The sequence below is a fragment of the Chroicocephalus ridibundus genome, chromosome 1, assembly GCF_963924245.1.
Source record: "Chroicocephalus ridibundus chromosome 1, bChrRid1.1, whole genome shotgun sequence".
NCBI lineage: Eukaryota > Metazoa > Chordata > Aves > Charadriiformes > Laridae > Chroicocephalus > Chroicocephalus ridibundus.
In genome coordinates, this window is record NC_086284.1 from 42,436,740 (window position 1) to 42,461,320 (window position 24,581).

A 24,581-nucleotide genomic window follows, 5' to 3' on the forward strand; every position below is an offset into this window, starting at 1 on the left:
GTGAAATCCTCTTTGGGGCCGGTCACCAGTGGTGTCCCTCAGGGCTCAGCTTTGGGGACAGTTTTGTTTAATATCTTTATCAATGATCTGGATGAGGGGATTGAGTGCACCCTCAGTAAGTTTGCAGATGACACCAAACTAGGTGGGAGTGTTGATCTGCTTGGGGGTAGGAAGGCTCTTCAGAGGGACCTGGACAGGCTGGATCGATGGGCCAAGGCCAACTGTATGAGATTTAATAAGGCCAAGTGTCGGCTCCTGCATTTTGGTCACAACAACCCCGGGCAACGCTACAGGCTTGCGGAAGAGTGGCTGGAAAGCTGCCCAGCAGAAAAGGACCTGGGGGTGCTGGTGGATGGCCAGCTTCACATGAGCCAGCAGTGTGCCCAGGTGGCCAAGGCGGCCAACAGCATTCTGGCTTGTATCAGGAATAGCGTGGCCAGCAGGAGCAGGGAAGTGATGGTGCCTCTGTACTCGGCACTGGTGAGGCCTCACCTCGAGTACTGTGTTCAGTTCTGGGCCCCTCTGTACAAGAGGGACATTGAAGTGCTGGCGCATGTCCAGAGGAGAGCTATCAGGCTGGTGAGGGGTCTGGAGACCAGGTCATATGAGGAGAGGCTGAGGGAGCTGGGCATGTTTAGCTTGGAGAAGAGGAGGCTGAGGGGAGACCTCATTGCCCTCTACAACTACCTGAAAGGAGGTTGGAGAGAGGTGGGTGTTGGCCTCTTCTCCCAGGTGAATAATGACAGGACCAGAGGAAATGGGTCTGAAGTTGTGGCTGGGGAGGTTTAGATTAGATATCAGGAAGAATTACTTTAGTGAAAGAGTGGTGAGGCACTGGAACAGCCTGCCCAGGGAGGTGGTTGAGTCACCATCCCTAGAGGTGTTTAAGAAACGTCTAGATGTGGCACTTCAGGGCATGCTCTAATGGCAGAGTTTGTAGGGGTTTTTTTTGTGTGTGTATGGTTGGACTCGATGATCTCAAAGGTCCTTTCCAACCATGAAGATTCTGTGATTCTATGATCCTATGATTTTAAAATCTGAAGCATTCCCAGGAGATGAGACCCTTGATCTCTCTACCCTTATCAATATGAAGGATTTCAAACTCTCATCTTCTGACTTCCAGAACACTTTTAATGACCTAAACTAGTGGCAAGGTTTTAAAGAATCTTGAAATACCTTTTGCTGAAGCTGTATATCCTTCATTAAACAAGGGAATGATAGCTATAAATGGGAAAGATTAATGTGCAGGGCATTCTAAGGGGGGCAAATGCTCTGCTGTGTTTCTACCCTCTAGAGCAAACTATTTTTAAAATGTGTGCTGATATTCAAAAGAGTGATACTCTAGATAATTCTCAACAAACGTTGCTGAAAAATGATCTAAAAAGAATGAGTCTATTTTTTTTAATAAGGATTCATTAACTTGTGTAATCTTGTCTACTTACACTCCCATTACATTGACTTCATTGGCAAGAGTTCTGACTTAAACCAATGCCAATGCAAGGGGGAGTATACACAAATCCATAATAATGTAGCTGGTGTAACTCTTATTATAACTGTTTATCATTCTCTGATGTAATGCATTGGATCTAGAATATAAATTACTTTTAAAAATATGAACTTATTGAGTTTATATTTTAGAGGTTTGTGTCCTGTTCATGGGCATATCTTTTCCATTTGCAAATCAAATGGTTCTATTAATATTGAGTGGGCAAATCCCTGCAATATCAAAAATGCTTGCACTCAGAATCATGTGTGCTCATTTTGCCTGGAAGCCTTTTCTGCTTCTCATACTGCTCCACCAGCAAGCAGGCTGGTGGTGCACAAGAAGTTGGGAGGGGGACACAGTCGGGACAGCTGACCTCAACTAACTAAAGTGATATTCCATACCATACAATGTCATGCTCAGCTTATAAAGCTGGGGGAAGAAGATGGAGGGGGGGGGACGTTTGGAGTTATGATTTTTGCGTTGCCAAGTAACCATTACGCATGATGGAGCCCTGCTTTCTTGGAGATGGCTAAACATTCGCCTGACAATGGGAAGTATTGAATGAATTCCTTGCTTTGCTTTGCTTGTGCATGTGGCTTTTGCTTTGCCTATTAAACTGTCTTTATCTCAATACACAAGTTTTCCCACTTTTACTCTTCTGATTATCTCCCCCTTAGTCAAAGCAAACAAAGCACAATCTGCTCCCTACTACTCACGGTGGAGGAGATATCCACACTGCAGCCCATGCTGGAACCCCGTGCTCGACCAGGTGGACGTGCCCTGAAGGAAGATGCAGCTCATGAAGAGCCCACACAGGAGTAGGTTTTCTGGCAGGACTTGTGGCCCATGGGGCACCTGCACTGGAGCAATCCATTCCTGAAGGACTGTACCCGGAGTAGTTAATGAAGAACTGCAGCCTGTGGGAAGGACCAACATTGGAGAAATTAATGAAATACTTATTGCAAAGACTCCACCTCTTTCTGTTGAACACTCTAACCATTACAGATAAACATATTCTTCCTCTGTCCCAAAACAAGCTTGAACCTCCTCAGAAAGAGCAACAAATTTAACTGTCGAATTTTACTGTTGAAAAAGAGGGATAAAAGCTGTATATACACATTCTTGTTCTTCAAAGGAGACAGGAAAATTTGTGCAGAAGTGTAAAGTAGAACCGTGGATGTATGTTGTCTCTTTCATTTGTTCATTTGTTATTTGGAATTGAAATGAGAGCATATTCATCACTGAAGGAATGCAACGCTGCCTGGCATGTATATAGGTGGAATACACAATTAAATGCAAATGCAAAGCCCACATGGGACATGAATAACAAAATATCCGTACAGATTCAGTCCTGTGCATGCAAGAAATATTCCCGAGACCGCAAGAAAAAAATATACTGATGGAAACCCTTCAGCAATTTCAACATTTTTAGATCCTTTAGATCTAATAATGCAGAAACACAAAGAATTTTAAAATAAACTAGGCTCCAGTAAACTTTGCTTGTTTAACTTTTTAAATGACAACAGAGAGTGGTAAATTGTTTTGAAAATAGTTTTCTGCCTAATTGTATATTCAATAAAATTTAATAAATTGAATAACAGTATCGCATAGAAATGTATGTACTACCTTTATTTATCTCTTCAGATAAGGGTGTTCTTTCGAAACAATGAACAGGTTGATACCATTTTTATCTTTAAAAATTACGTCTTTTCTCATTGTCATTTTCTTATTATAAATGGATTGCATCATAAATAAAAATGATCCTTTTTTTCTCTTTTCATGAAGAGAATATTTAAACGACACTGAGATTGGATTTTAAATATTATTAATTTCTGGATTTCAGTCAGTCCTCTGTGTTCCCTATTCCACATACCATCCTATCAAATCTAATATTTATTATATTAGATTTATATATTATAATATATAATTATTGTATTTATTAAACACAATAATATTTAAAGAATGAAGGAATACTTAACTACAGGAGGGCCCAGAATTTCCAAATTCAATAATCAGAAAGTTATACAATTAAGATATTATTTAGACCCCTGTATAATTTTTGTGTCTCCAGCTCAATATTTTCATTTAATATTAACCATGGCATCTTAGCCACATCAAGAAAGAACATGCCTAAATGTAATTTTAGTTTAATGATAAATTTTTATTGTGCGCAATCTTTAAATTCTTAATTGCTGACCATGGTAAGAAATCACACAATCAAAGCAGATGTCATTAAATACTGGGAAACAGTAAATGCTCTGCAAACAGTGCTTGCAAAAGCAACCACAAGATTTACCTCTTCTATCTGTGATGCTTTAATGGACTCAGAATTTGCATTTCAGTGATTTCTATCCAGTTAGTGAGATTTATTCATCTCTTCTTGGGATGCTTGCAGTTTATTTGGAGGATAAAAAGAGATACGCATTTTGGACTTCTTCAAAACTATAGCTTTTGGAACTAAAAAGTAAAATCTTTGGTTAAAAATAATCTGCTTGCTCAGATCCAGTTTTGTGGGGTTTTGTCTTCTGTTTTTCTTGGGGAGTAGGGTTGTTATTGTTGTTGTTTGGTGTGGTTTTTGTGTTTCTTTTCCAAACAAATCACATTCATGTAAGTGTTGCAGTTGCAGCATATTCAATGGACCAAAGCATACCAACACAGCCCTTAATTGTTTGATGAATTGCAGTGCTGGTTGCATGAATTCATAGTGATGTTTTATAGACTTTTGATAGACTGCAAAAGGTATGAAATTTTTCAGATAATAGATGTTGCATATTGTTATTCCTAAAGGACGTTCTTCGTTCAGTTAGTCACTAATCACTTACACTGCTTGCTCTTCATTTGATATTTTTTGTTGGATGTGAAGTCATAGTATGTGTAAATAGGAGCAAAGGACTAGATTTACCAAGGTTTTAAAGGTGTGCTTCCTCCTACCAAGTACACTGTCCTTTGTGAGTTCACTTTAGCTTTCATTTTTAAATTATAATCTGCAAAAGAGAGGGAATTCGATGTCTGTCTGAATGAACATTCAAATACGCATGTAGGACAAAAATAGTGCATTTGTAGAAGTATATTTTTTTTTTCTCCTGTATTATCATATGCCCAAGTATATACACTTTGACCAGTCCCCCACCAGATAAAGACAGTATCGTAGCATGCAATATTGATATCCGTGTATGTTCACTAAAGATGCTAAATGCTGAAATTGAACCAAACAACAATGCTATTATTGATAAAGCACTTTCATAACTGCACAGAACAAATTCAGGGAATATACACAAAAAACAGACTTCAACCTGTTCTTGCAGACATACACAAATGCAGACATATACATTGACACATGAGGGAAAGTAAAAATACAGCATTTCAGCAACAGTGTGAAAAGAAAGACCTTTTTTTTTCAATTTTTTTAGGCTGAAAGAAGACAATAGTATAAAAGTCATGTTAAAAATTCATAAGGTAATTATACTCCATTTTTATGTAAAGGTTTTGAAAAGACATGTTTATGTTTTGCCAGTAGTTCATAAAAGCAATTTCTTATAAAGAAAAAAATAGGATATGGAAAAAGGCAGCAAAACCACTAAAAATAAGCCAATAGTATGTATATTTTGAAGGCTGCAATGGAAATGGTTATTCACAAGCCCGTAGTGAGTTCACTAAGGCCCACACTGAAAAACGGTAACAGGATTTGAAAAACAGACTCCTCTGTTTCATGACTAACTATAGTCAGTCATATATACTAAAATAAGAGCAATCAGATTTGAAGCTTTGGGGCATAGCTTAGTCTCTCCATTGTTGAGGAAAGGTTTTTCCCTGTAGCATAGCAGTGCAGGATTGACCAGATGCATTATGGGACTTGGGGGGGTCTTTTGAAATATCATGATATTGTTGGATATTTGAAATACCAGGATATTGATGGAGCTAGCTTGAATCAATGACACACCATAATACTTGAGAAAACAAACGTAACATATTATGGTATTTTAATATACACAGAACTCTATGAAGGGTGAATATAAAGGAGACATTAACATTGTGGCACTGAGCTGATGAGAAATTTAATTCCAGGGATTGTGCTACGTGAAGGAAAATTATGTGTACAAGACACTGATAAATCAGCATATTATATAAGAAATTAATTTATTTCATTGTGGTTTTAATGTAAATGTATATATCTAAAATGCTTTCTCTTCTATCTTTTTAATCTCCTATGTTTTACAGAAATGAATGATAAAAGAAGTTTTTTCATGAGATAGGATTTTACTTACGATAAAACTCATGCCAAAATACCCCCAAAGATACACCAAAATATTTATTCACTTAAGTAGAACTGGAGGAATAATAATAAATGAAAAATAACAAAAATAATGTTTAAGTTTGTATTTTTAAAAAAATCATTTATTCTGATATGGTTTGTATTTTGAAGCTAGCATATCTAAAGCAACTAAAATTCCTGAATATTAAGTAAGATTTTTTAATTATTGTTATTATTTTTAGATTAAACAAAACATTTCAGATAAGGCTGACATGACTTTTGTTCATTTTTAGTTAAAAATGGGAAGGAAAGGGAAAAAAATCAAATTAAAATAGGCAATTTTGTAATATTTAATTTTTAACTTTGCTTTTAAACACAACCATCTAATTTTTAATGTTTGAATTCAGACTATAAATGTGTTACTGCATTTTGAATTCAGTGGTAGGTGGGAATGCAATAAGGATGTAGGAGAAGGAAATCCTTTCCTAAATATGCAGATAATGACGAGGACTTTCATTTCATCTCATAAATAGTGAATCTTGAGGTTGTGTGGAAGATTACTCAAGTGCAAACATTGGCATTTGTGGTGGCTGAAGTGTGTTATGAGGTGTTGCATTCACACATAATACTTTGACCTCGACATGATGAAGGCATAAATCACTATGACAGGATAAGATGCAGACACCTGGCCTAACAGAGATCTGTGTGGCAGGGAGAATGGGCATGGGCAGGAAAAGTACAATCATTAGAGGATGAAGCATATTGGAGATGCTAGCCAATTCTATACGACTCAGTAAAATGGGTTATGAGCTAGACTTTATTCTTGGCACACTTATTCTGCCATTTCTTTTGGACTAGCTAGCTGTCTTAATGATTCAGAAGTTCAATAATGAAGAAAAGTTTTTTTCTCTACATATGCAGGCTAGGATGCAATCTGACTATGATAATTGATGGAATAGCTTCTCAAACCATGTATTGACAAATACGCTCAATTTCAAGCTGAGAAGATTTCAGCATGCAGACTCTAACTAGATTTTTTTTCCCCTGTCTTACCACAATGGGAAAACTAAGGGGAAGGGGGAAGCAGGTATCATATTTGAAAAAAAACATGTATCTGCTAACACAGAAATGTACAATGAAATTTTAAAAATTAGTTTTGCACAGCTGTGCTCCACACCTTGCATTTGACAGAAGGAAGAACAAGTTCCAAACCAGTATTTTTTTATGTCCCTTTTTTATGTATAATTATATACACAGTGAATAAATGTTTTTCTTGTCTGTTTGGAATTGTAAGGAAGACAACTGGACCTTGAACTTCAACACTCTACAGACAGCAAATATATCATAGAATCACAGAATCATAGATTGTTTTGGGTTGGAAGGCACCTTTAAGATCACCTTGTTCTACCCCCCTGACATGAACAGGGACACCACCCACTAGACCCTTCCAGGAAAGGGGCATCCACAACTTCTCTGGACAACCTGTTCCAATGTCTCACCACCCTCATTGTAAAGAACTTCTTCCTAATGTCTAATCTAAATCTACCTCTTTCAGTTTAGAACATTACCCCTTGCCCTATCACTATACTCCCTCATAAAGAGACCCTCCCCATCTTTCCTGTAGGCACCTTTCAGGTACTGGAAGGCCGCTATAACGTCTTCCAGGAGCGTTCTCTTCTGCAGGCTGAATAACCCCAACTTTCTCAGCCTGTCCTCACAGGAGAGGTGCTTCAGCCCTCAGATCGTCCTCATGGCCCTCCTCTGGACCTGCTCCAACAGATACAAGTCCTTCTTGTGCTGTGGGCTCCAAAGATGGACACTACTCCAGGTGGGGTCTCACAAGAGCAGAGTAGAGGGGAAGAATCACTGCTCTCAGTCTGCTGGCCATACTTCTTTTGATACAGCCCAAGATAATCATTCTTGATTCACTCAAGCACTTATCCAGCAGCTTAGATATAAAAATATATTTAAGTTCCACATGATTTTGATAAGAATCTATCCAGGTTCTTTGAAGAATAGGGATGGTTTTATGAAGTAAGATCTGTTTCAATAAAATAGTGGCTGAATTAAGAAATCTGGGAACAACATTTGACAGACTGGAACAAGAATTGAGTATGTTGAGGAAAAGTCTGTTAATGGAGATTCATTTTATGATTGAGTTCAAATTTTTTTGGGTCCAAAAATGTTCCATTTGTTGAAGGAGAGCACAAGGACATACAATTTATCTATCTTCAAATTCATGGAAATAAGACCTAACATATTCAGGATAAATCATGGTAAACTGTCAGGGTGAAAATCACAGAGAGTATTTTTCAGATCATTCTGCTTCAGACCGATCATTAAGCTGACACACATTTCATTTCAGGTTTGTATTTTTAAATACTTACAACAGCTGTGTGCTAGAGATTTATGGATTCTAATTTTCAATGTATTGTGAATAATGGGCATTGAATATTTTATATTTTTGTATATAATTTTCCATCATACTTTATAAGGGTAAAAAAGAGAGAGAAATACAGACTGTCTATTTCATTTTAAGTCTTCATTTCCATCAAGTTGTTCGTAAAAAACTGATGACTATTCAAGAAGCGAAGGGTATTTAGAAAAAAAATTGCACAAGCAAGCAAACATTGAAGGTCTGTTGTTTTTTAATAAAAATGAAATCAAGTTTTTAGTAAAAGCTATAATATTTTGAAATGCATTTATTCATCACCAATGTAATGAAGGTGCTAAAATGAAGTAATACGTTGGCACAGATGATGATAAATTGGTTATATTTTGAAAATGCCCTAAATTGTTACTATGATAAAAACATGGTAAAAAAACCACAACCAAACAAATCAAAATAAAACAAAAACCAGGGTGATCAGTGTGATGAAACCTGGACAAGCTAGAGAGGTGGGCCTGTGCAAACCTCATGAAGTTCAACAAGGCCAAGTGCAAGGTTCTACATTTGGGTCGGGACAATCCTCGTTATCAATACAGGATGAGATTTGGTGTGATAGAGAGCAGCCCTGCTGAAAAGGGCTTGTGGGTGCTGGTGGATGAAAAGCTGGACATGAACCAGCAATGTACACTCGCAGCCCAGAAGGCCAGTTGCATCCTGGGCTGCATCAAAAGAACTGTGGCCAGCAGATCAAGAGAGGTGATTCTCCCCCTCTACTCTGCTCTCGTGCGACCCCAACAACCGTGGGTCCCTTCCAACCCAACACATTCTATGATTCTATGATTCTATGAAACAAGGAATCAGCATATTGATCTTATGTTTTTTTTTATCTGGCTGTTTAATTTCCTCTTGGGTTAACAAAGGCTATTTTTATCTGTTGTGTACTCTTTGCCTGTTTCTAAACTGCTACGCTGCTCTTTGATCTTATATAAAATATCACTAGACAGAAGAAAAAGAAATAAATTATATGCTTGAATACTCAGAGGTAAAAAACAACCGACAGGGAAAGGATGGAGTGTTTAGAGGAAACGGAAACCTATTGTGCAACAATATTTCTGATCAATATACTTTTTCATTAGTCTTTAATTCTTTAGATGTTACAAGTTTAGTATCCTGTAAAGAAAAGAACATAAGAAAAATATAATTTTTAATCATTATGTTGATGCACATAACATTCTTTCCCCAAAGAATATCAGAACATAAATAGGTAAAATAAATGAAATAAGTGAAATTGCTAGTTTAGGTGTGATGCCTATTAGGTAGAATAACACATCTAAAAAGTGCAGATGTATAAATATGTGGGTTACTGAACACACATCTTGGGAATTTTAAACAAACTGTCTATATATGTGAATATTATTTCAAATCAGTCATATATTTCAGAATGGCATGGCAGCTTTATTTTAAAAAAAAATTCAGAAACAAGACAGCTTGCTACCTCTTTCCTCTCTTATTATTTCATTAATTCTGAAGGCAAAGTTGAAATATTGTTGAATTATATCTATGCCACAAATTGAAGATCTAATTTGAATGGGTCAGGGGACTGCCATGTTGCAGATAGGATTTCTGAAAAACAAACAAACAAACACACAAACACACACAAATTTTATTTGTATTGCGAATTTGTCCTAGTAAGAAATAAGAAATGGAATCTTGAAAATTACAATATACACTGTTCTAAAAAACTTTAGGCAAGAAATATGAACTCCTCCAATATCACACAAGAAAACAAAACTATTTCTAAAATAAATAGTTTTGAAGATGCATACTCAGAGATAAAACAAATTCTATTTCAGTGGCAACTGAAACAGTAATTTAGATTAAGGCTATCTCCATTAAGCAATATTCAAAGACACCTTGCAAAAAAATTTCCTGGTCATTAGCTTCTAATCTAAGTAAATTACAGAGAAAAACTGGGTAGGGTAGGGAACTGAATTACAGAGTGAACACATGTTTTACAGGACGCCAAATAAAAGATCAGAAGCAAAATTTTGATCTCACTGGATTGAAGATTTCCACAAAATATCCATCTATTCAAAGCAGTTTTGTAGGCTCCTGTTATTTTTAGTAGAAAGGAAAACTCATTACAAAGTAGAAGTCCAATCAGATTTATTGGACCCAGAATGTGTTTTCTCAGGAGCATAAAATAATGAGTTCAGATGATGTTATCACTGCTGCAGATATCTGAAATGATCTGACATGATCCCTTACAGTCTACTGCCTCCTTTGTTGGACAATATTGTGTCTAGTAATAATGAATTGCAAGCATGTAAAAGAAAAATAATACATGGATAATGACAGACAAAACAAATTTTGATTAGTCTTGATTTGTTTGCAGCAACAGAGAAATTCACATCTAACATTTACATGAAGTAGGCAAAAATACCTGTATTTTATCCTAAAACTCTTGATCTGAACTTCCTTCTCTTTTAATAATCATTGTTAAGCAGTTTCAAACATATTTTTATATCAGTTCATTTCCAATGAATAATGTAAAAATCATGACTATAAGCGACTTAATGAAGTGATCTGGTGGTTCTGATGACACTGAAGACATACATCAAGAAGTTTTTGTTCACACTTTTTATTGGATCTTTCCTTGAAAATATTTTAAAAATTTAAGATGGGCACATCTACTGATTTTCTGTTGCTGTGCCTGTCATGATGCTATCATAGGTCAAGTCAACAACTCAGACCTATAATAAATGCCAGTGCAATTCAAAAATTCAAAGTTAACTCCTGTCTTTGAAAAAATGTTTTGAAGTATCTGTCAAAGCTTCAGTCATTCTCTTGAAAAAGTATCTTCATAAACAAAATACTTTTTTTAATAATTTTCATATTTAAAAAGAGCTCAAAAACTCTTGAAGGAATTGGGTTTTTTTCATCATCACAAAAAGAAGATTCCTCATTTGATATTTCTTTTCTAAACACAATAGCTAGTGATTTTGATCATGCAGATAAAATACTATGACAAGACTACTCTTTTGTGAACTTTTTCATTGTGGTCTAGAATGTCAGTCAATTAACTAATTACTATTTATGGTATTTTCACTGCCAAAAATTTTAGAACACTAAGTTAAAAAATGAACAATGATTAGATAGATATAAAAATGTGGACAACATTCGTTTCCATTTTTCACACTCTATGAAAGTGTAAGTAATTCTCATTCTGCGGCTTCTGACTTCTGATGTTATTTCAGTCTCTAATCAGAATATCAATTTATTTCCTTAGGACAGGTTAATATTCTAGATTAAAATTTTGGAATGTATCTTTTACATGATTTTAAGCATCAAATGGGAATTAGCAATATACATACTTCCCTGGATTTTTATTCTATACAAAGCATTAAGCAAAACCGCCTTAAGAATTCACGGTTCCAAATCTTCTCATGAAAATTTAATGGGATTTAGACTTTAAGCAGGTATTAAAAGAACAGTCACAAGTATTACAATGTTACTATAATTTCAGTTCAATTACAGCATTGAATAAGGCACTGAAGATGAGATTCTGTCTCACATGCTTCACTTTCTGCCTACAGCAAGAATAGTTCTAGTCCTCTAGTGTTCATAATTTGAATTCTTTAGAGTATTCTAGAGTGAAAACCTGGTTCCCTTAAATTTGTACATTACTATCAGGAAGCCTTCTTTATTGAGAGAAGAGCAGTATAGGCTCTTACTTCACTCAGAACCTTGAACTGAGGCAAACTGGAATGCAGTCACTTGTTCCTGATGGATCGGACAGGAAATCATTAAACTCCTATCTCAAGATGTGCCACAATGCACTGATTACTGAGAGGCCTCAGGAGGCCTTAGGAAAAATGAAAATGGAGAGTTCCCAACTTTTTTAGCCTTTTTATTAAAGATATATTGATTTCCCTTTGTCAATGGGGATTCAAAACATTGAAGTGTTCCTAGGATGCCAGACCAATCCTGGACAATAAACAGAAATAAATAATGGAGAAGAAACCACGTGAATCCATTTTCCCACCTAACACCCTCATCTCAGGACTACAGAGTCAAATTCCAAATAAATGTTAAGCATTTAGAACTGGAAGCAGAATTTAGAAAACTCATTTCCCATTTATTCTGCATGGACAGACTGTCCATTTATCTGTGTGAATCACTAAATCCATCATTTGGTCCTAGATTTATTCTGTCCAGCTGGAAGACTTACCCTGAGAATTTTTTGTAGTCTGTGGAGAGAGGCAGAAACGTACATAGAATCATTCAGCCCACCTACATTCTGAACTATATCTCATATGTGCCTATTTTACATGGTTGGACATTACCTTGGACTTTAGGAGGGCTAACTTTGACCTCTTCAAGAAACTGCTAGGAGAGATCCCGTGGGCTAGGGCTCTGAAAGGCAAAGGGGCTCAAGAAAGCTGGTTGGTGTTCAAAGACCACTTCCTCCAAGCTCAGGATCGGTGCATCCCTGAAAGAAAGAAATCGGCTAAGGGGCACAGGAGACCTGCATGGTTGAGGAGGGAGCTTCTGAAAAAGCTCAAGTGGAAGAAGGAAGTTTACAGTAAGTGGAAGAATGGACTGACCCCTTGGGAGGATTACAAGAATGCTACCAGATCGTGCAGGGATGAAATAAGGAAAGCCAAGGCTGCCTTGGAATTAAACCTGGCAATGGATGTCAAGTAAAACAGGAAGGGCTTCTACAAGTATATTGGAAGCAAAAGGAAGACCAGAGAAGTTGTGGGCCCACTGTTGAATGAGACAGGAGCCATGGTGATGGAGGAAGCGGAGAAGGTGGAGTTAGTGAATGCCTTCTTTGCTTCAGTCTTTACTGCTCGGCTCGGCTCAGCCCTTAGGAGTCCCAGGCACTGAGGGAAGTAACAGGGAAAGAAGACGACTTCACTTGGGTTGAGGAGGATTGAGTGAGAGATCAATTAGATCAATTAGATATTCACAAGTCCATGGGCCCCGATGGGATGCACCCGAGAGTGCTGAGGGAGCTGGCAGAAGTCATTGCTGGGCCGCTCTCCATCATCTTTGAAAGCTCCTGGAGAACAGGCAAGGTTCCTGAGGACTGGAGAAAAGCCAATGTCACTCCAGTGGTCAAAAAAGGCAAGAAGGAGGAGCCGGGGAACTACAGGCCGGTCAGCCTCACCTCCATCCCTGGAAAGATGATGGAACAGCTCATTCTGGGCGTCATCTTAAGGCATGTGGAGGAAAAGAAAGCTATCAGAACTACTCAACATGGATTCACCAAGGGGAAATCATGTCTGACTAATCTGATAGCCTTCTATGATGGCATGACTAGATGGATAGATGAAGGGAGGGCGGTAGATGTGGTCTACCTTGACTTAAGCAAGGTATAAGACATGGTCTCCCGCAGCATCCTCATAGGGAAGTTTAGGAAGAGTGGGCTTGATGAATGGACAGTAAGGTGGATAGATAACTGGTTGAAAGACAGAGCTCAGAGGGTTGTGATTAGGGGCACAGAGTCTAGTTGGAGGTCAGTGACAAGTGGTGTTCCCCAGGGGTCAGTACTGGGTCCAGTCCTCTTCAATACATTCATCAATGACCTGGATGAGGGGATAGAGTGCACCCTCAGCAAGTTTGCTGATGACACAAAGCTGGAGGGGAGTGGCTGACACACTGGAAGGCTGTGCCGCCATACAGAAAGAACTGGACAGGTTGGAGATCTGGGCAGAGAGGAACCTTATGAAATTCAACAAGGTCAAGTGTAGGGTGCTGCACCTGGGGAGGAATAACCTCATGCACCAGTACAGGTTGGGGGCTGACCTGCTGGAGAGCAGCTCAGTGGAAAGAGACCTGGGAGTCCTGGTGGACAACAGGATGACCATGAGCTAGCAATGTGCCCTTGTGGCCAAAAAGGCCAATGGCATCCTGGGGTGCATCAAGAAGAGTGTGGCCAGCAGGTCGAGGGAGGTCATCCTCCCCCTCTACTCTGCCCTGGTGAGGCCGCACCTGGAGTACTGTGCCCAGTTCTGGACTCCCTGGTTCAAGAAAGACAGGGAACTGTTGGAGAGGGTACAGCAGAGAGCTACCAAGATGATTAGGGGACTGGAACACCTCTCTCATGAAGAAAGACTGAGGGATTTGGGTCTCTTCAGTCTGGAAAAAAGACGGCTGAGTGGGGACCTTATTAACACTTATAAATATTTCAAGGGTGGGTGTCAGGAGGACGGGACCAGGCTCTTTTCAGTGGTGCCCGGGGACAGGACAAGAGGCAATGGGCACAAACTTGAGCATAGGAAGTTCCATCTAAACATGAGGAGGAACTTCTTTACTTTGAGGGTGGCAGAGCACTGGAACAGGCTGCCCAGAGAGGTGGTGGAGTCTCCATCTCTGGAGACATTCAAAGCCCGCCTGGACGCGTTCCTGTGCAACCTGCTCTAGGTGACCCTGCTCTGGCAGGGGGGTTGGACTAGATGATCTCCAGGGGTCCCTTCCAACCCTATGATTCTATGATTCTAAGGTTTATTAGAAAATGGATCTAAGGAGACACGAATGCAAAAGCTGGCTTTCGAACTTATTAGAGATAAATAGTATGGAAAAAAAGCAACAAACTTTTGTTTGGACAGAATGGGACACTTCTATGGAACTAGGAATTCTTTTTCATCTTGATAATAATTACAATTTAGAATGATGTTTTTAAGATCAATTACACTTTCTGAGTATGACACCAGGGAATAGTTCACATAGCAAAAAGGGAATATTAACATACTGTTGACATCTTTAGTATAGACTTTCCTACTTCATGTCTTAAATCTGAACATATTTCCAGGATATTTAATCCCTCAAGGCCTCAAAACTCAATGCGAATGCTTTGTCTCTTTTTCATGACAGCAGATTCAGCAGGTGATACTCAACTGATGTCTAGAAGTCTTGAGTTTGGTTAACCATAAAAACAGTTGAGGTGGCTTTTTTGTTTAGATCCTTGAGGCTGCATATTTAAATTTCATTATTTCTTAACATAGCACACAGGCTGATTTCTGTCCATATTTCTCCAAAGTGCTGTGGTACAGCTATAGAAAAGAAAGACCTTCAGTCCCCATTTTAAAAACACTACCAAGCATATTCTTGATAGCGATAACATGTTTTTTTCATAATCCTAGAAATATTCTGGTGCATTCACAAGTAAATTTCTGCACATTGGCTTACAAATGGGGAGGAGGGGTCTGACAGCCAAAATGAAGTGGTTTGCTTTGTTTCTTTGCTTGTTTGTTTGTTTTTTAAAATATATTCTAGATATTTCCAGCCATTTGTATCCATGCTTTACTTTGTTTCATGAAGAGTTTCTGACTGCTTTATTTATACTGTTTAGGATAAGAGATAATTCCATTAAAATTTACAGTTATTCGGAGCAAAGTGCTTCAAGTATCTCCAAAATAACTTCAGTATGAAATCTGTAAAACAAATAAAACCAGCTAAATACACAGTAGAAAAGTGTTGTGGTTTGGTTTTAGAAAAGTAGAATCATAAGGCATTTTAAAAGCTCAAACATTCTGCATGGATCAAACTGAGTGCTCAGGAATTTATTTTCCCTCCATGTGGTATTAGTCTTTTATTCCAGGACAGTGATTTTTTAATTTTCTTTTATTTTTTTAATCCCTTGATGCATACTCATTAGGTTCCAGTATGTAGTTTAATGCGAAAAACGTTTCTCATGATGACCTTAACCTAGATGAATGCAGTATCGATTTGCTTAGAATAGGGAGAGATGCCTCCATTTCTAATAAAATCTGAATCATTAACTCAGTCTGTTAGGTGTTGGAAATCCAACCACTACAGGATTAAAATAAGTGCAATGCTTCTCCGTATTTCTTACAAGTAGTATTACTTTTTAACTCTCTCCTCCTTCTCCTCCCTTCTTACCATGCATTTTTTTGGACAAAACATGTTTGGTGATGGATTAAGTCCTATTATAAGGAACTCTCTTATTTGGACAGAATAGTTTTGCACAGAAATGGCAGACCAGGTACCGCTTTGTGAAACTGTGTCTTTCCTGGTTATGGCAATAGTTTTCAGAGAAGCTGGTGCCGATAAAAATAAACACTAATAGTATACCATGTCTCATAGGTAGAAAAGAACTCTCAATCAACATCAGTCTGAACTATCTGAACTGTCACACACATTGTTTTCCCCTTCCCTTCCCTTCCCTTCCCTTCCCTTCCCTTCCCTTCCCTTCCCTTCCCTTCCCTTCCCTTCCCTTCCCTTCCCTTCCCTTCCCTTCCCTTCCCTTCCCTTCCCTTCCCTTCCCTTCCCTTCCCTTCCCTTCCCTTCCCTTCCCTTCCCTTCCCTTCCCTTCCCTTCCCTTCCCTTCCCTTCCCTCCCCTCTTCTCTCCCTTCTCTCTCCCTTCTCTCTCCTTGCCCTCTCCCTTCTTTCTCCCTTCCCTCCCCTTTCCCTTCCCCTTTGATCTTTTTCTCCCTTTTTACTTTTTTTTTTAAATTAAATTTTGTCCCTTTTTTCTTTTTTTTTCTTTTTTTTTTTTTTTTACAGTAAGTAACTCCACTGAAATGTGTGGAATAATTCATTACACACATCAGATTGAAGAGGAGAATCAGGATCTTTGCTTTGTAGAAAACTTGTTCTTATTTACAATCCTTTCTAGGAGCTTCATGCAATTTATCATTCTCTTTGGTTGTTGTGATAATAAGTTACAAAGTGTTTCCCATAAAACCATCAAAAACCTCACATAATTCAAGTTACATGCATGAAATAATTTTTTAGCTTTTTCAGGCTTGGCTATTTAATCAAGTAATTGGTATACTTAAAAATTTTGTTAGTATGCCGCAGCAAAATTTGTATTGGTAAGAGTTTAATTTACTTATGGAACTTTCCATTCTTTTATATGCCACACAATTCTTCTACCCTGGCAATGAAACTGCATTTTTAGTGAGCCTGAAAGCTCTTTCAGATGATTGATGAAGTATATATATTAACCTGAATCCGCTTTCTTTTCAAAGTGATACAAGTTATTTAAGAATTGTCTATTCAAAAGCAATGATCTGCAACACTGTGTCAGCAAAGAAAAATGTCAAACAAGCCCCAAACGTGTTTCACAAGCAGTGGCTAGTGCCAGTGGTTTTGTAACTCTGAAATAAAGACCAAAAAATTGGTACTTAAGACCCAGGAGGAAAAAGAAAAGTTAGTATAAATTGTTCCTCTATTGCAATTCACCTTAGACTCAGCCATTAATTACCATTAAGTTTATTTCTTCCATATGATTCTTACATCTTTAGCAAATTCTTTACTAAAAATCCACAGAAATTTTTGTTTAAATACACACCAAAAGTGTTCTATGTTGAAACTATGCTGATGAGATAATATTGCTCTCATACAGTGAAGGAGCTAATTATAATGTTGTCACCAAATACCAAAACTTTATGTTTTTTGAAAAAGGCTACAGCTTGAAAGCTTAACATTAAGTACAGTATGGTTATTTTTAATATTTTATTTTATTTTATTTTATTTTATTTTATTTTATTTTATTTTATTTTAAAACAGAAGGCTATCCATCCATATTTATGCTGCCATCAATAATTTTAAGGATCTAATTTATTTTACAGTGACACGTATAGTCAGATACACCATGTGATGCTTTTCATTGGTAGAAAGCATATGTGAGAGTGACAACCATGACCCTGTTTATGTAGGTATTTGCAGCAATTTTACACTGGTGTTGAAAACTATCAAAGGTGTTTAGAAAAAGGAAATAAGGTCTATAATTTTTATTTTTTTTTTAAATTTCTGATGTCAGATAATCTTTTAAATAAATTATATGATGTTTATGGATGCATAGAGTAGGAATGTATACTTTAGTTGACAAACCAGTTTTCAGGCTCTGTGAGATTAATTCACAGACAATGGAGGTACAGTCCTCCATATACATCATAATGGTTTATATTTCTGTAATACTAAAAGACAAGAGGGAAAAATATCTATGTAAGGAAGGGCTAACTTTCATTCTGTTTTTACCAAATGTATGCCTGTTGAAATCATTACTGAGCAATGCTTTCCATCCTAGAAGAAATATTTCTTGCAGTTTAAATGCAACTACATGATAAGGCTCTTCATGAGGAACAATATTGTAAATTTATGCAAAATTTTACTGCTTTCAATTAAAACTAAATGAAATAAACCTTGTTCTTTCTGAAATCACATTTTAGTAAAAGTAATTCATACTAATAACATTGAAGTGTCTTATCGGAATTTCCTACTTTGTTAACTCATAATACTAATATTATACAAGTCAACTGGGGGTGGGGGGTGTTTATACCTTCAAACTAATAGTATTATGGGTTCAGAAGTTCAGTTCAGATTTCAGTATTATGAATTACACTTTCCGGTCAGGAAAAACATATGAAAAAAAGATTTGAAATTAAATAGGCAAATCAAGGAAAATATAGCTTAAAAAGATGAAAAGATTAAGAGTTTGGGAATATTATTTGTCAGATTGTGAATTCCCTCTTGTTTCAGAGGCTGTTCATTTTGTTGTGACCTTCATTTGCTATTTCTACATCATGATAAAATTACCTCTGGGCTTTGGTACAACAATTTTATAGTATAAGTTTGGCACCAAATAAAAAGACTGAGAAAAGGTGATGGAACAATCAAGATTCATTAATGATAAATGACTCATGCTCCTGAATCTATGGGTTTTCCACTGGGCCGTTGACTTTGAATGATATTTTTTATAAAAGTCAGGGGTTGGAGTGGAGCCTTTGATTTCCCCAGTGGAAACATTTAGGGATATTGCTTTCTAAACAAGGGATGGATCACTATGACATGGAGGAAAAACAGATCAAGATTCTGAAGAGCAATCAGTTCTGTTAATGATTTTGTTTTTTTCTTGGACCTATAACTCTACAGCGCCATACAAGGTGAAAGCACGAGAGACTAAGAAATGCTTTTAAAAGTCTGCTCTCACTGTCTTTCTGTTAATTGCACACAAAAAATTTAAGTAGAACTGGAACTTTTGGGAAAAATGTCTGAGCAGTGGAAGGCTCAGGAGGGCTGTGAGACTCCTCTTGAGGTTTGAGACTTCTAAGAATTGAGAAGGGTAGACCTTCTGACTACAGAAATCTCTAGCAAGAATGAAAAGTCTTACCAGCAAATGCATACAATACATGGACAGACTCCCAACAGACTGACTTCCATCAAGAAAAAGCTATTCAGTAAGGTCAGAATTATAGCAATAGAGGTTCATCTAATATTTAGGAGACCTATTTCTGTCCTTTAGACCAATACATTTTTGTTTGGATTTCACTTTTTTGATTATTTTTCACCTTTGAATAAATGGTGAGAACAGTTATGCTTTCAAATTATTGATATAAAAAAAAAGAAAGAAAAAAGAAAAATAAATCAATGTTATCCTAAAATCCTGGCCTTACATACTGTGTAATAAAGAGACTTGTATTTGTTAGACGAAAATGAACAAACAATCAATCAAACAAAAACTATAACAGAGCTACATGCATAATTTAAAAGTGTTTAACCATTTTTTGAGAATCTATAATTGTTCTAGTTGTGTCCAGTTTGTGTCTTCCTTGTGGAAATAATGATCCCAACTGGACTATTAGCACAGCACGAAGTTACTAAGATAGTAACTAAGTAGTTACTAATAGTAACTATAGTAGATAGTAACTAAGATAGATAGTTCATCTAATTTGTCTCCTTCTAGGAACAGGGAGGGGTTTTCCTTTCCTATAGTACCAAGGATCCTTATTCATGGATTTCCCTGGGATCACCTGGCAGTATATCACACAGGCTATACATAGCACTAGGGTATTTGATCTGCACTTGTTTATTTTGTGTATGTGATTTTTGAGACTACTTTCAACAGAAGTGTTTCCAAGAAATTAGATTTCCCTTGTCATCTCTCTCCCACATTAAAAACAGATTTAGATCACCTCAACTCAAACTTGTGGGAGTCCTTCACAATTTTGAAGAAAATGTGAGGCTGTGAAAATCCTTCCTATCTTTTTTCTCAAGAACTGTACAGGTGTGTGACATTAACACTAGAATAAATGTCAGTGGATTAGTAGGTTGTAGTAGGGATCCACAAAAATAGTTTTTTGCTATGTCAGCATAGCATATAGTGATTTCTGCACATGCTTACACTTTCTATATTACCTCAACAATATTTTACAGATCAAAAATACAATGTACAAAATTTTAACTTTTTATCTACCTTTATAGTCCATATAGTCTTGTCTATGTCACACCGAAGTTTCTGTAAAAAAAGGGAAAATCACAGTTCTGTTGAAATCAGCAGCATTTTTTCCTATCTATTTTCATAGACCCGTTGTTTTATACATCATGTTCTTACAAAACTTACTTAAATCATGTTTAGTTGTATCTTTGGAAGCTACAAGAAGATGTATTTCTTTTTCTATTTTGCAGAAGATTCACAAAACTATCATGGAACCTCACACATTTTAAAATATCCAAATATCAACTCAATTTATTTATTTTTAGACAGCATATAGAAACAGGAACTGTAGTGCTAGCATACTTTAGTTTAGGAATGATAAATATTCTGTAGATTATAGGGACAATTAGAGGAAGACAGTCAGGCGTTTGAATACCTTTCTCCATTTCAAAATCTTCATAGAGAATCTAACTACTCTGAAACATAGGGTGTAATAGTTCTGAAGATATTTTCATGGTCAAATTTAAAAACAATTCAAAGGTGACTAAAGGCAGAGTTGCCCTAGCAACCAGTCTCCTGGTTGTCATCCAGAAAGGTGTTAAATGAGTGGTAAGAATGGAACAAAGTTCTGCCTCAAGATAGTACTGAAAAGTATACCGGAGTGCAATAACTGTTTTTTCAGTCATTCTATTGACAAAATATAAATCAAGAATTAATAATGATAAACAAAGAGAATTCTAAAACATTTCTGTCTTCAATAGATTTTTTTTTATTCTAAAAATCCTTTTGAAAGGAAAATGCATAATATCTGATATTCTGAAGAAAGCATACCAACGATCAAAATAAATTATCAGCTGTTAATGACATTTGAACTGGGATGAAAACATGTTTCTTTACTTATGTTATCATCTTCATTTTGGTTTCTTGGTAAAAACAGCTGCTGGAGCCTGACATATGCGTATAACATAGCATATTGAAAAGGCCTTGGAAATCTCAGGACATTAGAATTTATGCTGTGAAAACAAGTAACCATATTGTGGCATTAGGCATGTCAAATTAACTAGGAAGTGGCCAGTCTTGTTATGTTTGAAATGAAAACACTATATTAGATGCTTATGACATAGATCTTAAAAAAAAAAAAATAAAAAAAATAAAATTTGTTTTGGAGAATACTTTTATATAAAAAAGTGAAAACAAATAATGATAATGAATCCTCAACACAGCCAGTAAGACATAAAGCAGAATTTTATGCAAAAGAGTAATAGGAAGACCTAGATGGAGGCCTTTGCTCAGGCTGAGATTTTGTTACTCATGGAAGAAAGTGACAGTTAATGAGAATAAAAACAGGATAATTTTCTAACATGCAAGAGCTAAATGTCATTCAGTTAAGTTAAATCCCTTAGTTTTAATAAATATTAATGACCAAATTGCTTCCTCCCTCAGGAATGACAATCCATTCAATATCACATAGACTTGCAACTCCAATTTGGGCCCTTAAAGAATACTTAATTTTCTTAACATTTTAAAAATTATTTTCTATATATACACACATCCTTTCATGGTGTGACAAGACTGCTATGTGTTTGTAGGATATTTTTTTTGTTTTCTCCATAGGCAATACATAGCTGACTTCTTAATCTATACAAACATTTTCACCTTAAAAATTCCCAGCCATTTTATAGAGATAAAGAACACTGTCTATTTTTTTTCTTTTGCAATATTCCAGTAGCACATGATCCTTTTTTAGTTTTGTTTTGTTTTGTTTTGTTTTTTTTTAATTTTGAGCTGTCTCGTGTCTTTTTTTTTTTTTTTTTTTTTTTATTGCTTGTGTTCTGCTAGGGAAAGGGGAACAAGGAGGCAACGATGACCATTCCTGTATACTGGAAAATAGCATTTGTTACATAGTTATTTACGATTATACAGCATCTTAGTCTCTCTGCACCTGGTCATTCTGCCAGTTTTCAATCCACTTCAATGTCTGTTTATCCAGCCCATACATCACCAGCTTGTCTATGAAAATCTAATTGAAGACAGTGACAAAGGCCTTCCTGAAGTCCATGTAGACAGTATCCACTGGTCTTTCCTCATCTACCATCTGTGATTTTGTTTGTAGATCTGTGATCTACCATCTGTGATTTTGTCACAGGTGGTTATTGAGTTGGACAACCATGATTTCCACTGATGAAACCATGAAAACTACTCCTGACGACTTTCTTGTCATTCATGTGCCGGGAAATGGTTTCCAGGATTAGCTGCTCCATCACCTTCTCAAGGATCAAGGTGAGGCAAAATGGCCTATAGTTCCCTGGGTCTCATGGAATAACATGTTGTTATCTAAACTTATTAGATATTTGTTTTTAAAATTTTCAGACACTTAAGACAGGATTAGTTGGTTAAGTATCAGTGTCCTAGATTATCTGAGAAATGTGCCACAAGACTGTCAGTTATGATGCAGATGGTATACTTTTGTTCTTTTGAAGGCAGTTGCATACAAGGAAAAACATCCTAGAGCAGTAGGTGCAGATGCAATAGGAAATTAAATGCATTAAATGTCTGTAAATATTGAATTCATTGACAGAACTGAGAATATAATGGGACCTTAGAGACTTTATGCATATAGAAGCTAAAAAACTCAGATGTAGATGTTTACATTGTAGGAACCCAAATAGTTTATTTTTTTTGTATTTTGATATGCATTGAAAATTCCACCCATTTTTTTCCCCAACACAATGTATTTTCCCTTTGTGCTATTTTCCTACTTTGGAATTTTAACTGGTAGTCTCAATATTCCGTTCAAAAAATGATCCCACTGGGTTTCAATAATACCATTCACAATGTATGCTTATTCATAAATATTTTAAAGTTTTTTGGTTTTGGTTTTCTTTTTTTTTGGTCTGAATTCCATCTTGATTTTTCCTGCAATTTAAAAATTTACTTGCATGTTCCTTCACGTTGGCTTTAATGCACGCCTATACCAAAGCACAGGTACAAATTCAAGAGTTTGTACCAGTAAGAGTGTTCGTTGCAGAAAAAATATGTGGCTTGTAGGACTGGGGAAGAATGAAGTGAATTTAGCTTCCATTACATAATTTTAAACTAGAGTATGAAGAACAAATAGGATTTAGTTTTTCTGATCTACAAAGCATTAATTTTACTCTAAATTCTTGACAACTATTGTGCGAAATGTTCGGTTTCCCCAAATACAAAGAGATACGATCATGGCATTAGCCTTAGGACATAACTGCTGATGTAGTACAGCCTACCACTAAGTATAGATAACTTTCAAAATCAGCATAGGTAAGTAAATGAGGTGGCTGCCCTAGAAATATTATGGCATATTCACTCTGAGACAAATCAGACTAAGAATTGTGTGCTTAAAATTAAACCTATCCAATAAAAGTAATATACAGAAAACTAATAGACCAAAAATATGGCTAGTGGTCATATTTTCTAAAAAAAAAAAACCAAAAAACCAAAACAAAACCCAAGCCAAAACAAAAAATAAACAAACAAAACCTTATATAAACTATTTGGAGACACATAACCAACTTCTTTATACTTAGCATTCAATATTATATGATAATTTTCACTTTAGCAGTCACTAGCATTGAAAAAAATATTGAGGAACATACAGTGCTTTCTCCAGCAGGAAATTATGTGTGTGTGTGTGTTCAAATGTGTATATATGTATACATATCCTTCTATGGAATATCCATGATCAGTAAATTAAAAGCCTTTTCTAATACTAGAAAATGAAGAGTCTGAAGTTTGTAGAAGGTATTATAGATTTCACTTGAAGTGGAACATTCCTTTGTGGTGCACAGCCCTTACAAATTACCCCAGAGCCCAGTGACCATCAAAAACTGAGTTCTACTTCTTCTCCACCAGGCATGAACTAACAGTAATTGTAAAGGAGTAGTATTCAGGGATGGTATTTCCAGCACTGCGGAGTTTGACGTGTTCACATGTAAGCGTAGTCACCCTTCATGAGAAGCAGGAGATGAAAACCATATGTAGACATACTTTACAAAATTCCCATAATTTCTTCTCTCAAAGTATGCAGAGCCAAGCCAGGAAGGTGCTGGCAATGTCTTATAACTTAAACCAAACTAAGAAAAACAGACATTTCCTTTGCACGAGCTTGTTTACAACTTATTAGTCACACATAGGAATTTGAGGGAAAATAGTAAAACCCACTTGTGACATGACAGTTTTGACTAGTGCCATTCATTCACAGAACAGAGTTGAAAGTGTTATTTAAAA